The sequence below is a fragment of the Protopterus annectens genome, chromosome 1.part2, assembly GCF_019279795.1.
Source record: "Protopterus annectens isolate FY-2018-M chromosome 1.part2, PAN1.0, whole genome shotgun sequence".
Lineage (NCBI taxonomy): Eukaryota > Metazoa > Chordata > Ceratodontiformes > Protopteridae > Protopterus > Protopterus annectens.
Window position 1 is genome coordinate 615,712,586 of NC_056727.1, and position 17,182 is coordinate 615,729,767.

Here is a 17,182-nt window from a genome sequence, read left to right on the forward strand (position 1 = left end):
GGCAGCAAATGAATGGATTGATTGAGGGCCACACTGGATGCCACCTTGTGCATAAAGGAAGGATTGGTCCTGAGGGACACTCTGTCTACAAGAAAGATGATGAAAGGCTCCACTGCCATGAGGGCCAGTAATTCAGGCACCCTTCTTGCTGAAGTGATGGCCAGAAGGAAGGCTGTTTTTCAAGAAAGGAATTTCAACTCTGCATTTGCAACTAGCTCAGAGGGAGGTAGACAGAGCTTTTCCAATACGAAGTTAAGGTCCCAGGATGGAGTAGGGCCTCTCCTGGGTGGTCTTAAGTTTTTGGCCCCTCTGAGGACTTGCTTCAGCAGTGGATGAGAGAAGAAGGGTGGCTCTGTATTGTAATGTGCTGAAATGGCGAGGCATGAATTTTGATGGAAGAAAAGGAAAGGCCCTTGTGAAGCATCTCAGTTAAGTATTGAAGAATGCGCAGTAAATTGGGCGCTTTTGTGCCCATCCCCTGAGTTTGCCTGCAGGAACAGAATCTTTTCCATTTTTCAGCATAGGATTTTCTAGTTCTAGTCCTCCTTGCCTCCAGAATGACATCCATCACTTGCTTATTGAGGGATGGTAACGGAGAGATCAGGTAATTAGCCAGGCTGCAAGGTTCAGAGTTTGAAGCTCTGGGTGCAGAATCTGGCCCTCCTGCTGGGACAGCAGGACAGGGGTCTTAGGCAGGTGCTATGGTTCCAGCAGTGACACTGCACAAGAGGGGGTACCAGTGTTGGTGTGGCCAGTCTGGTGCAATGAGTATTGTTCTTGGTTTGTCCTGTTAGATCTTTTGTAGCACTTTGGAGATGAGAGGCAGAGGGGGAAAGGCATAAACTGATAGGCTTTTCCAGGTGAAGGACTTTCAGTTTCCACTTTCCAAGCTTGTCTGTCGGGAGTCCTTGTGCAGAATTTATCCAACTGGTAGTTCTGAGGGGAGGCAAATAGGTCTATCTCTGGGCTCCCCATTTGTTTCTCAAAATGATGAATATCTTTGGTTCCAGTTTCCACTCGTGTGGGTCCATGAGATTTCTGCTTAGGTCATCTGCCAGTGTATTTAGCTTGCCTGGCAGGAACTAAGCTTGTAGGTGCACTTGGTAGCTCAAGGCTGTGTTCCACAGAGCCATAGCTAGTCTGCAGAGAGGGTATGAGTGGGTCCCCCCCTGCTTGTTTATGTACCACATAACAGCGGTGTTGTCAGTCTTTACCAATAATTATCCTGGAAGAATGTGGTCCTTGAAGGCTGTCAGAGCATTCTGTACAGCTAACATTTCTTTTTGATTGATATGCAGGTGCATTTGACTCTGGTTCCATTTGCCCTGAATGCACTGCCCTGCCAAGTGAGCCCCCCATGCATAGTCTGATGCATCTGTTAGGGTTTGGGCAGCAGGGGGTAGAGTGAATGGCAGTCCCTTGTTGTGGTGGCAGGCATCTGTCCACCAAAGGAGCTCTGTCTTTAGACAAGGAATGATGGGAATCATTGATTTTAGGTCCTGAGAATGTTGACACCATAGGCTTTTTAGATACCACTGCAGTTTCTTCATATGCAGTCTTGCACATGGAATTAACAGAATGCAAGAGGCCATGAACCCCAGGGCTTGCAGTACTTTCCTTGCAGATAGCTGGGTCTTTGTGGCCAGTAGTTTGAATTAGGTTGTCAAATAAACTTGTTTTTCTGGCGTGAGGTAAGCCATCTGGGAAGTTGTATTCAAGCTTGCTCCCAGGAATACAATTTGTTGGCAGGTTGTGATTTCTTTTCGTTTATGGTGTACTCCAGATAGCATGTTCTGGCTTTCTGCCTGAATTAGACAATCATCCAGGTATGGGTATATTTGAATATTTCTTTGCCTGCAAAATGCAATGACTGGAGCTAGGCACTTTGTGAATACCCTGGGTGCAGTAGATAAGCCAAAGGGCAGTGCAGAGAACTGATAGTGCATGTAGCCTGCTTTGAAGCATGAGTATCTTCTACAAGACTCCCTGATAGGGATGTGCAGGTATGCTTCTTTTAAGTCTAATGTTACCAACCATGCATCTTTGCCTAGCATAGGAAGCAGCTGGTGAAGAGTCAGCATTTTGAATTTTGGAATCACCAGAAAGGTGTTTAGAATAGAAAGGTCCAAGATAGGACGCCATGTATCGCCTTTTCTGGGTACCAGGAAAAGTCTCGAATAGAAACCTTGTCCCTTTTCTTCTTCTGGTACCAACTGAATAGCCCCCATGCTTAAGAGAGAGAGAACTTGATTTTGGGCCTCTGCCCACTGATTTGGGGGTAGATCTGGCCACCCGCTTGGTGTAGATAACGTGTGGAAGTGAAATATGTATCCTTGGGACACTATTTAAAACCCATTTGTCCTGGGTAATGAGTTCCCAGTTTTTGGCCTGCAGACCAATCTTTCCGCCTAAAGGAGCACTCAGTTGGGAAGTGCTTGGAAGTTTTAAAAGCAAGTCATTGAGACAGTTTTCCATAGGGGGGGGGGGGTCTTACTACTCCCAGATTTGGCTGGGGAAATCCCCCACTACTTAGTCTTGTGTGTCCCCTGCGACTGAAATCTGGGGTTTGTGCTGTGTCTGGGTCTGGCTTGAAAAGAGCTGGAAGGGGCTGGAAAGGACCAATTCTTAGAGGGCCAATGCCTACTAAATCTAGGAGGCTGAACTTGCAAGAAATTTTTAACCGTTTGCCTAGATTTAGCTTTATCTTCCATATTTTTAAGAACTTCCTCAGCTTTGTTGCCAAACAGGCAGTCCTGATTTAAGGGAGCATCCAACAGTTTAGCTTTAACATGATCAGGCAAAGATTGCTCCTTAAGCCAAACATGCCTTCTGAGCATAGACCCAGTAACAGCAGCCCTGCAAGAGGCCTCTAATGAATCAAATCCACATTGCAAAGTATGTTTACCAACCTGTTCAGCAGAATGCATTAAATCCTGTAATTCTTTACTTTCAGCACAGTCAGGAATCAACATCATTTTCTGTTTAAGCAACCCAATAACATGTTGATACTTTAACATATGAAACTGGCAGTATAAAGCCATAATGGCCAAGGTTGCATAAGTGTAAACCTTTTTGCCCCATTTATCCAGTGCCCTGGAGTCTATCAGAAGGGATAGGATTTTTAGCAGTAGAAGTCTTAATGCCCTTGGGTCCCTGTGAAATAGTCTCTGGATCCGCAATTGGATTTTTAAAAAGAAACTTGTGTGAATCAAGAGCCCTGTAATATCTGTCAGGTTTTCTGGGAGCAGAAGACAAAGAATCAGAGGCCAAACTAGATTCCGAAAAGGCATCAACAATGTCTAGTACAGGAGGTATAGCTAAAGGCCTATGCTGAGGCAGAAGTAAGAAATCCCTAAGCCTCTTTTTTGAATCAGAAAAATCCTGGCTTTCCCAGTGGAAATGCTCCCTTAGAGTATGTAAGGTTTCACCAAAAGAAAACTCCTCTGGAGGGGAAGCAGAGGGAATAGAGTCCTCTGCATCAGAATCCTCATAAGTGGATAAGGGCAAATAAAGACCATCAGAAGAATCAGAAAAATCACAATCCTGGTCAGAAGATTCATAAACAACTTCAGTCCTAGGTCTCTTAGAAGGGGGAGGTTGGCTTCCCCTGATTAAAGTTATAAGATCTTTAGCCATTCTTATCATTTGTTTCTTAGGCATAGAGGCCTGGGCAATGGTTTCTTAGGCATGGTTTGAGTTTTAGGCTTAAATGAAGAAGGAGGCGTTGGTTTAATATGCAAGTCCATAGGCCTGAATACAACCTCAGAAGCCGGTGTCTGCGCAGTGGCTCCGGACCCACTGAAGGTAGAATCATCCGAAGGTTCCACAGTTGAAGTATCTCGTGGCATACCGGACTGCGAATGGGTCTTGGTAGAGGCCTGCGAATCAGAAGTAGTGGGTATTATGGGCTGCGAAAGCACCTCACTGAGTACCGGTGAACTGGCGACTGGCTTAGGAGAAGCGTCGTCGGCAGCTTTGGACCTAGGTGGCCTGTCTCGGTCTTTATCTTTGCATTTTTTCAGAATCCCGGTAGTTGGATGACTAATGACATTTCTGGATAATTAAAACGAGAACCAAAATATTTAGAGGTGAAAATATACCGACGACGAACAGTGCACTGATTAAATAATGCACAAAACCGACAGCAGGGTATGTTGTGGTCAGGGCCCAGGCAAGGAATACAGTACAAATGAAAATCTTTGCACGGTATTTGCGTTCCACAAGTAATGCAATTATTAACTTTTACTGACATTGGTAAGGAGCAAGAAAAAGTTTCCCCAACGGGATACTTGGCTTTAGTTGAAGACTTTGGTTCTGAAACTCGAAAATGAAAATTTCAGGAGTCTGCTGACCAGCACCTGCGAACTGCTTCTACTTCGGGCACCACATGGCAAGAAAGACTGGTGTAATGGCGTCAGCTGCATGTTTTATACCCCTGATGACCTGACGTCATGGAATAAGGGACAGCATCCGACGCAGGACCCAAGACTTTGTTAATCAGGCCAACTGATGGCTGCTGCAAGCAGATAACCCAAATGTAATGACTGCAACAGTGAAACACGAAGAACATCTGATAGTGCATGTAGCCTGCTATGAAGCGTAGGTATCTTCTGCAAGATTCCCTTATTGGGATGTGCAGGTAGGCTTCCTTTAAATCCAGTGTTGCCAACTAGGCATTTTTGCCTAGCATGGGAAGAAGCTGATGAAGAGTTAGCATTCTGAATTTTGGGATTAGCAAAAAGGTATTTAGGATGGACAGGTCCAGGATAGGACACCAGGTATTGTCCTTTTCTGGGTACCAGGAAAAGTCTTGAGTAAAATCCTTGCCCCCATTCTTCTTCTGGGACAGGTTGAATAGCCCTGATGTTTAGAAGAGAGAGAACCTGCTTTTGAGCCTCTACCCACTGATTTGGGGGTAGGTCTGGCCAACCTTTTGGGGTTGGTAAGAAGTAGAAGTGGAATCTGTATCATTAGGAAACTGTTTAAAACCCATTTGTCTTTGGTAATGAGTTCCCAGTTTTTTGCATGCAGGGCGATCTTCCCCCTAAAGGAACAGTCAGTTGAGCAGGGCTTGTAAGGTTTAAAGTTAAGTCATTGTGACAGTTTACCATAGGTGGGTGTCTTACTATTTCCAGCTTTGGAAGTGGGAGCCCCCCTCTGCTTAGGCCTGTGAGTACATTGAGACTGAAGCCTGGGTGGTCTGCTGGTTCTGGATTTGGACTTAGAAGGCCTGGAAGAGGCAGACCAATTCTTAGAAGGCTAGTGCCTACTATATCTGGGAGGCTGTACTTGCAGGAAATCTTTAACAGTTTGCATAGATTTAGCTTTTTCCTCCATCTTTTTAAGTACTTCTGCTTTGTTGCCAAACAGGCGGTCTTGGTTTAAGGGATCATCCAGTAATTTAGCTTTAACATGATCTGGCAAAGTTTGCTCCTTAAGCCAAACATGCCTTTTAAAGTACAGACCCAGTGACAGCAGACCTGCAAGATGCCTCTAATGAATCAAAACCACATTGCAAAGTATGTTTTCCAACTTGTTCAGCAGAATGCATTAAGTCCTGCAATTCTTTATTTTCAGCACAATCAGGAATCAACATCATTTTCTGTTTAAGCAATCCAATAATATGCTACTGATTAACATATGAAACTGGCAGTTTAAATCCCTAATAGACAAAGTTGCAGACGTGTTACCTTCTTACCCCATCTGTCCAGGGCCCTGGAATCTCTATCAGAGGGGGTAGGGTTTTTGGCAGTAGTAGCCTTAATGCCTTTGGGACCCTGTGAAATGGTCTCAGGATCCACTATAGGATTCTTAAAGAGGAACTTGTGAGAGTCAGGTACTCTTAATACCTGTCAGGTTTTCTGGGAGCCGGAAGTAAAGTGTCAGGGGCCAGGCTAGATTCCAAGAAGGCATCATCTACAATGTCCAGTACAGGAGGGATAGCTAAAGGCCTATGTTGAGGTAGGAGTAAGAATTCCCTAAACCTCTTTTTGGAGTCAGTGTAATCCTGGCTTTCCCAGTGGAAATGGTCCCTAAGAGTATGCAAAGTTTCACCAAAAGAGAAATCCTCTGGAGGACAAGCAGAGGGAATGGAGTCCTCTGCATCAGAATCCCCATAGGTAGATAAGGGCAACTCCTGGTCACCACAGAAAACAGAAATTTCAGAATCCTGATCAGAAGAATCAGAAGGAAAAACAGTTCTAGGTCTCTTAGAGGGAGAAAGGTGGCTTCCCTTATTAGAGTAATAAGGTCTTCATCCATTCTTATCATTTGTTTTTTAGGCATAGGGGCCTGACCATGTGATCTGGACATTGGTTTACTAGGCTTGGATCAAGTTTTAGGCCTTGAAGAAGAAGATGGCGTCAGTTTAATATGCAAGTCAGTAGGCCTGACTACACCCTCAGAAGCCGGTGCCTGCACAACGGCTCCGGACCCATCCAAGGTAGAGACATCCACAGGTTCCAAAGTCGAAGAAGCATCTCGTGGTATACTGGACACCGAATGAGTCTCAGTAGAGGCCTGCGAATCTGAAGTAGCGGGTATCAGGGGCTGCAAAAGTGCCTCACTGAGTGAACTGGCGACTAGCTTAGCAGTCTGTCTTTATCTTTGCATTTTTTCAGAGTTTCAGTTGTCAGGTGGCTTACCGAAGCCATTTCTGGATAATTGAACTGAGTACCAAAATATTTAGATGCGAAAATGAACAGATGACAAATAGTGTGAGGTTTGAATAAGGCACAAAACAGACCGCAAGGGACGTCATGGTCTGGGCCTAAAGCAAGGAATGCAGTATGAATGAAAATCATTATGAGGTATTTGCTTTCCACAAGAAATACAATTGTTAACTTTTACTGACATTGGTTTAGAGCAAGAAAAAGGATCCCCAACGGGGTACTTAGCTTAGTTGAGGACTTCGGATCTGAAACTCGAAAACAAAAATTTCAGGAGTCGTCCGACCGGCACTTGCAAACTCCTTCTGCTTCAGGCACCACAGGGCAAGAAAGACTGATGTAATGGCATCAGCTACATGCTTTATACCCCTGACTACCTGATGTCACTGAAGATGAGACAGCAACCGACGCAGGAGCCAAGACTTTGATAATCAGGCCGACTGAGGTCTACCTGTAAGCAGACAACCCAAATGTAATGACTGCAACAGTGAAACAAGAAGAACATCCCCTAATTGTTTTCAGGGAACATTATGTACTAGTCAATTTCTCTGTTCTTTTTTCTTTTCCCTCAGTCAATCCCCTTCCATCAGATTGTCTCCATGGAGGCATGAAGACCAGCTGCAGAAATGCTACTTAGTATACATATTTGCAAGTGTTAGAAAAAAAAGCATTATAATTTTTAATATTAATTTTCATTTACTTGCTCTCTGTCTTAAAACAAAGGTCCTTAATCAGTCATTTCCCCATGCAAGAATGAAAAAAGCACATTAATTTGAACTCTGTCATGCCTCCTTAACCAGGCTCTTTCTTCCTTACTTATCATTACACATTGCTTATGTTTCTCAAAACTGCACAAGAAAAAAAAAAGAGAAGCGGGGAGAAAAAAAAAACACCACCTGTTTACAATGCCCATTACAACAAAAAACAGCATGCAAAGAAAACCATGCAACACAGATACAGTACTATTAAGAAAGTGTTTTCTTTACTTACAGTTAGCATTTTCCCCTCTCTTCCCCTCCCCAAGGCATTTTTCAGAACATTAATGACATGAAGTAGGGCACAGAGTCCCCCATTCAGCAAACAAATTTTGAAGAAGTCCAACATTTCCAGATTTTCTTGTTCTGTCATGTTTCACAAATATAATTACTGCATTGAAATCTCACATTAAGTTACTGATTTTATTAGTTATCCATTACCCAAATTCTGTCTCTGCTTCATTTCCAGCATACTTTCAATTCTTTTAGTAAGCTCTTGTGATCCCCTTCCTTCTCTCCATTTTTCATTGAAATACTGGAAAAGGATTCACAGGTGCTGTCTCTCTGTGGTCTTTATTACCAGAGGAACAAGAAGCCGAATCTCCTCCTGTTTCACAGCTCAGTTTTTGTTGGACAAACTTTTGTATTTCCTCCTTAGCATGCACTTCATCAAAAAATGTTGTCCCTCCAGGGAAGAATACCTTGAAGACAGCTGAATACAGCAGTTTGAATCTCATATACCTGCATCTCGACATTTTCTGAATAGTGGAATGAATTTCCTTCTCTTTTGCTTGGTGTACAATGAGTAATCATTCTCCACAAACACTCTATGGTCTCCTACTTTTGGTATTTTGTCCTTCTGCCAGTTTTGACAAAATCAACTATTTCTGTTGGTAGGATTGCCTCCTTATCATTAAAGGTCTAGGTTGCTTTATTTTACCTAGATTTGATGTGCCCGCTCAACTAAAAAGTCCTGCTGTGGAATATCAATCCAGTTGCTTATTTGTGCTTTCATAAATTTAATGCAGTCTGTTCCTTCCAGCTTCTCCAGTATAGCTTAAAATCTCAGTTTTCCCTATGTGCTCTGTCCTCTAATTCTATTATTTTTTTGAAACGTCTCTTCTGAGCAGTCTCATATTCAGCCATCCTTTTCTTCATTTCGACCTCTGATTTTTGCACCTTTATCATCTCATCTGAACATCTGTTTAAAGCTTCTTCCATTTGTTCCAGTCTTTTGTTGTTTGTGTTGATATACTCTATCAGTGTTTTGTTTATTTTAACCAGGTCTGTATGCAGTTGTCTTATATCATACTGTATTACAGGAAGTCATGTCTGAAGGTTGCATTACTTTTTGCAGAACAGCTGCAGAACTCTCCCTAGTCAGTGCTTCTTCCTCACTTTTTGTAGCCGATTTTTTCCAGGTCTTCTGTATTTCTTTATTCCTGGCATCCAGGCAGTGTACTTACTAGCCACTTACTGAAATTTACCCATAAAAAATAAGTTATGTCTTACCATAATGCTCCAACTGTGTTGCTGATCTTCACTAATCCTTGACTGTGCATTTGGTTCCAAGCCTCGGAGCCAACTCAGCCATTTACTTCAGTTCGCACCTTCCAAACTCTCGAACTAGGCTCTACCCATAATGCTTCTCTCTAAATTACCTCAGATCAAGTTTGCCTAAATTAGTGGCAGACAAACAGCAAATAAAAAGAAGAGACCAGATAGGTTTCCCTGTTATGAAGCCAGTAATGGGAGAATTCCATTCACTAAGAGTCTCAGACTGGGGAAAGGAGGGATGGGATGTCAAGGAATAGTGAAGATCGACAACACAGATAGAACTTTATGCTAAAACTTCTTTATGTGATGTTGTCAATCTTCACGTAATCCTTGACTGTGGGACAGAGTCCCCAGCTACCTGAATCTTGGGAGGTCTCAGGGAAGATTTTTACTAAGCACCATTGAACCGAATAATGCACGTACCCTAGAGACCTGATCCAATTTACAATGAGTGATAAAGGTATGAGAAGATGACCATGTGGCTGCTGTAAAAATGTCATCTAAAGAACCTCTGGCATGAAAACTGCAGAAGTTGCCACAGCTCTGCATGAGTGGGCTTTCACTGGACGTGGAAGGTGAAGTCTTTTTGAATGATGGATAAAAGTGATACAATCTCTGACCCATTTAACTAAGGTAGTAAAAGGCAACAAATAATTGATAAGATTTCCTGAAATCCTTTGTTCTGTAAAAATAAAAACGTAGTCTGAGAACATCTAATAAATGTAGGGAATATTCCCCTTTATGAAGAAGTTAGGAAAAAAGACAGGAAGTTGTTGTGTTTGATTGATACTGGATTCTGAGACTACCTTTAGCAAGGAGGATAGATTAGTCCTGAGGGAGACCCTGTCTTTGTCAAATATTACTTAAGGGGGGGTTGCAGGACAAGGCTTGAATTTCAGATACTCTTCTGGCAGAAGTTACAGCCACTAGAATAAAGTTTTCCAAGTCAGAAACTTTAAATCACATGTAGCTGATGGTTCAAAAGGGGAAAGAGTAAGGGAATGTAGAATTAGGGTTAAATCTCATGGAGCAATGGGCTCTTTAAATGGAAGTCTTAACATTAGAATTCTCTTCAAAACGGCTTGACAAAGTTTATGTGACATAAGGTATGAACCATCAAAACCGGTACAGAAATTAGATATCGCAGCTAGATGGACTTAAATTGTAGAGGCTGAAGAGCCAGATTGATAAAGGTTAGCTAAAACATAAAATACTTTAAGCACAGGGACTGTATAAGGGTCTAGAGCATTACTGAGAGCCCATCTAGCAAATTTTTCCCATTTACTGTGGTACAATTTCCCAGTAGAAGGTTTACAACAGGCTACAATGATTTGACAAACAGGAGAGGAAAGAGAAGAGTGCCTGGCAATCATGGGAATTGGAGAAGCCATGCAGTGAGCTTGAGATGTTGGAGATTAGAATGAACCATTCCCTCTGAATGAGATAATAGATCTGGAGCTATGTCAAAAAAGCCAAGTTTTCCAAAGTAGATGAGGCCAAAAGAAGGGAAACTAAACTTGTCGAGGCCAGAATGGGGCAATGAGGATTATTTTGTTGTTCGACTTCTTGGCTTTCTTTAGAAATCGAGATATTAGTGGAGTTGGAGGAAAGGAGTAGAGGAGACCGGGGGGCCAATCGTGGAGAACAGCATCCCTCGGTGACTCCCCCAGATGGGAGATCAGGGCAAAGTAACTGCTGCACTGGCTGTTGACAGGGGATGCAAACAGATTTCAGCAAGGTTGGCCGCAGTGACAGAAGACCTTTTCCACCACCACAGGATTGAAAGACCACTCATGAGGCATCAAAACAGTTCAGCTCAGCTTGTCTGCTATCATATCGGAGCTCCCCGGGATATGGGTTGCCTTGAGAAAGCAGTTGGAAGAAATCACCCATTGCCAAACTCTTAGAGCTTCCCGACAAAGTGGGTAAGATTTGGTTCCTCCTTGTTTGCTGATGTACCAGACCATCGACATGTTATCTGTTTAGATTGCTACTGTTCCTAGGGGAAGGGGATCTTGGAATGTTTGCACTGCAAAGAGCACTGCCCTCATCTCTAGAACACTGAAGTGCAAATTGGCCTCCAGAGGGGACCAAGTACTGTGGATTGTCCTCAGATAATTCCCCCCTCCACAATTTCTGGAAAGCATCCATGCTCACTATGTCTTGGAGCTGTGTGAAAGGGCGGCCAGAGATAATTTTGATGGCATGGAGCCATGTTTGCAGCTATTGGAGATCAAGATGTTGTGTGACATCGGCTGACTTATCAGAGACCACTGAGAAGCCAGAAGCCATTGGAGGATTCACATGTGATATCTGGCTAAAGGAACTAGATTGATCCAGGCTGCCATCAAGCCTAGAGCTTGTAGGACTAATCTGGCTGAGACATTTGCATTCCGGATAATCTGGTTGACTTGTGATCTGATTCTTTGCAGTCTTTCTACTGGGAGTGAAGAGACCTGAAAATATGTCTAACAGAGCTCCAATGAATTCTAGCTAGTGTGACAGTTGCAGATTTGACTTTTCATAATTTATTGAAATGCCTAGAGAAGTGCAAAGATGCAAAGTATAGTCTCTTGCCCATTCTAGTTGAAGCCTGGTGGTAGCAGTAAGGTGCCAATTGTCAAGATAAGGAAAATCTCAAAAACCCTGCAGTCTGAGATGAGCTGCTACCACTGCCCTGCATTTGGTAAACATCCTGGGGGCTGTGGTGAGACCAAAGAGCAGTGTTCTGAACTGGAAATGACTGACTCCCAGCTGAAGTGCAAGAATCTTCTGGATTATTTGTTTATTTTTATATAGCAATACACATCCTGAAGATCTATGGAGCACATCAAATCGTCTTTCTCCAAGAAAGGAAGTATCGACTGTACTGAGACCATCCAGAATTTGGTTTGCCAAACTGCCTAGTTGAATTGGCTGAGATCCAAAATAGGTCTCCAGTCCCTTGTCTTTTTGGGAACTAAAAAGAATCTTGAGTAAATCCTGGATCCTCTTTTGTCTAGGTGGACTTCTTGGATGACTCTTTTTTGGAGCAGTTTTGGAATTTCTATGACTGCTGCTTCCCTGTGGCTGGGTGGAACACCTAGGGGTCTTTTTTGCATTTTAGGAATGGGGAATAATATATCTTCTGACAATGATATCCCGCACCCATATGTCCGAAGTTATCGGTTGCCAGGCAGATTGGTCCAGAGATAATAGACCCCTGACTGCCTCCAGAGAAAGGCAATCAGGTCTCCATTCAGGAGACCTGGTAGGAGCTACCAGAGAAAGTATCTCTGGACCCCTGGTTCTACAGGCCACCTCTGCCTCTTGGACAGCGTCTTCCATTGTTGCTTCCCCCTCTGCCCCATGGAAAGTCTTTGCCACAGGAGCCTTGGAAAAGACCTTGGGACTTTTTGAACCACAGCCTCCCACTTCTCTGGTTCCTAGACTAGGGCCATTAAGGAGTAGAGAAGTGTACGCCTACAGCAGAAAGAGTCTCTCCAACTTTCTCACATCAGGCTGATGTGTCTTTTACTTTGGGTCCAAACAGTGATGATCCATCCAATGGAGTACTGATGAATGAAGATTTAAATGGCTCTACAAAGTCACATAAGTGCATCTAAGTGTGTCTCTTAATAGTTACTCCTGAACCCACTGCTCTAGTCATCCCTTTGGCTGCATGGATAATTAGCTTCATGGACGAGATTGAATTTGATTCAAAGGTGGCAAGCTGAGAGGTAACTGTCTTGAACCCCTTCAGCTACTGCTCCTGTAAGAGTATTGGATAGCTCTTTGATCAGAGCTCTTTGTAGCTTAGTAAAGTGCACCATATAATTCAAAGACCTAAGCGCAAAGGTCGATGAAGCATAAACACACTTCCCAAATCTATCCATAGTCCTAGACTCCTTGTTAGGAGGATGGATAGTAGGACTTTCTTCAGCAAACTCCTTCTTTGTGGCTGCCTCTATCACCATGGCATCTACGGGGATGCCCTTAGCCCAATGCTGCTCTTCTTTGGTGCGGTTCAATGGAGTCTGGGATCTTCCACACCCTCTGTGAGATCAAATTAATGAGCTTGTCAGCAGGCAGAGAGATCCAAGAGGTACAGGGTTGGGCACGAAAAGACTCCAGGTATACAGACTCCTCTGAGGAAGGCTGGAGGGAAAACCAGCCACACCTCTGTTTAAGGATTTCCAGGATGTCCCCGAAGGCAACATCATCAGGGGGTGACCTGGGGGAACCTTCCCCTTCATCAAACTCAGTATCCTCAGTGAAAGACTCCTCCAGGGAGTCTAAGTGCTTCCTCTTTTTTTTTTTTTTTTGGAAAGGGAAGTACCAACAAAGGTAATCAAGAATACCTAAAAGGTAAAGGAAAAAATACCAGCAATGGTACGTAGAATCTACCTAAAGGTACAGGAAAAGAGAAAGGAGGAGAAGAATTACACATACACCCGCGTGTAAGATAGAGAGAGGAGTGGGTAGATAGGAAAGAGTTTAAGAATAGAAATAAATACAGAAAAAGGTGATTTAAGAAATTGAAAAGGAAAAAAAAAAACTTACTTGAAAAGAACTGCCAAAGCTCGAGAGAGGTCGGACGCATCTGAAACACAAAGCGGCAAACGAGATCTGAGGTAATTTAGAGAGGAGTATTATGGGTAGAGCCTAGCTCGAGAGTTTGGAAGGCGTGTGCTGAAGTAGGCGGTTAGTCAGTTCTGATGCTCGGAACCAAACCCACAGTCAAGGATTACGTGAAGAATGACAACATCAGATCACAAGTCTACTGGCCTTCTCTGCGGAGTTTCTGTTTTCACACTGGAAGAGCTAGAATAGAATAGTTGTATAAAATCTTACCATAACCATAGATGTCTATCTCTTCCATGTTGCAGTATTCATACTGCAGGATTTCCAGTCTCAGGCGAACCGATGTTAGCTTCTATACAAAAGCTTAAGCCTGGCTGATGTAGGTGCGTGGGATGTCATGCAGGGCCATAAACCAGGTACCATAAATGTGATGTCTGCACGCATAGACCTCAGAACCTGAAGTTCAGGATTAGGTTTACAAAAGAACAAGTTGAGGCTAAGGAGCAAATGTCCCAGAAGGGCTATACAGATTAACCTGTATGGAGTGGATACAGAGTTCAAAGACTAACCATCCAGTAGAGACAGAAAAAAGGGGGTATGGAGGGTGGGAAGGAATACTACGACATGGAATAGAAGGATATCTATGATTATGGTAAGATTTTACAAAACTATTCTATGTCCTTCTATTCCTATGTTGCAGTATTCATACTGTGGGAGAGTACCACAGCTAGACGGAGTGAAGGGAGGGGGCAGAGGTAGAGGATTCCAAGAATCCCTGCAGGATTGCCCTGGCAAATCCTGCTCTTGGCCCTGGAGACCTGGTCTAGCTTATAGTGTTTTGTGAAAGTGTCAACTGTAGACCAGGTAGCTGCTTCCATGATGGAGGCTGTGTCCAGCCCTCTTAGAAAGGCTTTGGAAGTAGCCATGCCTCTAATGGAATGAAACTTAACTCCTTTAAGCAATTGTTTGCCATGACATGAACAGCAGAAGAGAATGGATTTCTTGATCCAACATGAAATGGGTTTGTTTGGAGACTGCCTTACTCACAGCCCTGGAGTGGAAGGAGATGAAGAGTTAGACAAAACTAAGCCCCTCAGAAAATCTGACCAAGTAGAACCTCAGTTGTTTGTGCACATCTAGGGAATGAAGGATCCTCTCTGCAGTATTAGTTGGAGAGGGGAAGAAGGCAGGTAAAGTGAATGGACTGGTTTAAGGATAGTTTGTTCACCACATTAGGCATGAAGGAAGAGTTTGTGTGCAAGGTCACCCTGTCATTGTGGAAGGTGGTGTAAGGAGGACAAGCCATGAGGGCCTGTAGTTCAGACATTCTTCTAGCGGAGGTAATGGCCACTAAAAGAATGGTTTTCCATGAGCACATTTGTAGAAAAGCTGTGCTGACCGGCTCAAAAGGAGGTAAGGTGAGTTTTTCCAGCATGAAATTGAGGTCCCAGGGAAGAGGGATGGGTTTTCTTGGTGGTCTGATATGCAAGACCCCCTCTCAGGAAAAGTTTTAATATCCAGTCTGGAAAGCAGTGGTGGCTGTAAAGGCAAGCAGGCTGAAATGACAGAAAGGTGGACTTTCACTGAAGAATGCTAGTCCTTCCTTAATAAGCTCACATATATAGCCAAGGACAAGTGAAGGATCCACCTGAAAAGGGTTCCTGGCCTTAAAGGAACACAGTTTTAAGAATCACTGCCATTTACACAAATAATTTTTCCTAGTAGTTGGTTTCCTGGCCTCCCTCAGGACTGAGAGCACGTCCCTCTGAGTAATGTTGTCTGAAGGGGATCAGAAGTTGATCACCCAAACAGCTAGATGCAGCAAAAGCAGCTGGGGGTGAATGAGAGATCCCTTTTGTTGTGTGAGTAGGTCCACCTTCTGGGGTAACTTGTGGTGATTGCCCTTGGCTAGGGAGTGAAGGGGGAACCAGTGTTGCCTTGGGCAATAGGGAGTCACCAGCAAGATTTTTGGTTGGTTCTTCTTGATCTTCAGTAGGACCTTTTGTATTAGAGAGATGGGAGGAAAGGCATACAGGAACATTCCCTTCCATGGAAAGCTGAAGGTATTCACCCTCCAGCCTAATGGAGTGTGATCCCTGGTGCAGAATTTGTTTAGTTGTCTGTTCTTGGGGGAGGCAAACACATCTACTTGAGGTGTGCCCCACTGGTGGACGATGTCTAAGAATGTTTCCCTGTGCAACAACCATTCATACTGTTGAGAGGATGTTCTGCTGAATAACTCCACTCGTTTGTTTTCCCGAGAGGGGATGTAAGAGGCCTGCAGGAAAAGGTTGTGATTGGCTGCTTGATCCCAGATTTGTAGGGTTATCTGGCATAAGTGGTATGCCTTTGTCCCTCTTTGTTTGTTGAGGTACCACATGACAGTTGTGTTGTCTGTCACAATGTGGATCAGCCCTGGTTGCAAGATGGGAAGGAAAGCTTTTCGAGCCAGCAAGACTGCAGTCATTTCTCGGACACTGATGTGTTGCCTTTGCAGGGCAGGGGTCCAATGTACCCTGAAGTCCTTTAATGTTGCCCGCCACCCTAGGTCTGATGCATCTGTGTGTGTGGATTGAGCGGTGGGGGGGGGGGGAGTTGAAGAGGAATGCCCTGGTTCTGTATGATTTGCTGAATCCACCACTTCAGTTCTGTTTTTAAGCACGGCAGAAGGTGAATAAGTTTGTCTAGTGGATGTTGGCTCTGAGACCACAGATTCTTTAGGTACCACTGGAATTTTCTCAGGGGCATCTTGGCTAATGGGAGCATGGGAATAGTAGCTACCATGAGACCGAGGACTTGCAGAAATTGTCCTGCAGAGAGATGAGATTCTGAAAGTAGGTTTTGAAAATGGGTGGAGAGAGGCTGCACTCTGTCCAGTGGGAGAAAGGATATCATCAGGTCTGTTTTGATACTGCAGCCTATGAAAACTTTGTCCTGCTGATAAAGAAGAGAGGATTTCTGTAGGGTGAGGGTGAAGCCCAAGTTGTGAAGGAGAGTCATTGCGAACTTGAGATGTATTTGTAGGGTGGACTCTGATTCTGCCAGAATGAAAATGTCATCTAGGTAAGGGTAGATTTGGACTCCCCTGGTTCTGCAATAGGCAATGGCTGGGGTCAAGCACTTTGTAAATACTCTGGGAGCCGTAGACGAGCCAAAGGGCAAATCTATAAACTGAAAGTGTGAAGAGTGGCCAGTAGAGTGCAGAAACTACTTCTGGGAGGGCCTGATAGGAATGTGCAGGTAAGCATCCTTTAGGTTCAGAGTGACCATGAAGGCTTGGGGTGGAATGAGAGTTAGAAGAGTTTGAAGGGAGAGCATCCTGAAGGAGGGAACCTTTAGGAACAGATTCAGATAGGATAAATCCAGGCTTGGCCTCCAAGGGCCATCCTATTTGGGAGCTAAGAATAGACAGGAATAGAAGTCTTGTCCTTCCTGTCCTGAACTGGTTCTACAGCTCCTAGAGCCAGGAGTTCTTTCAATATGAGAGGGAATAGATGAACCCAATTTTTTGAGGAAAAGGAATGCTTTTTGTTTTTTCCTTCCAGGATAGAAAATATCCTTTTTGGATGATGGAAAGAACCCAAAGATCTGAGGTGATGGTTTTCCAGAAAGGAAGGCAGTGGGTAAGGCGGACGGATA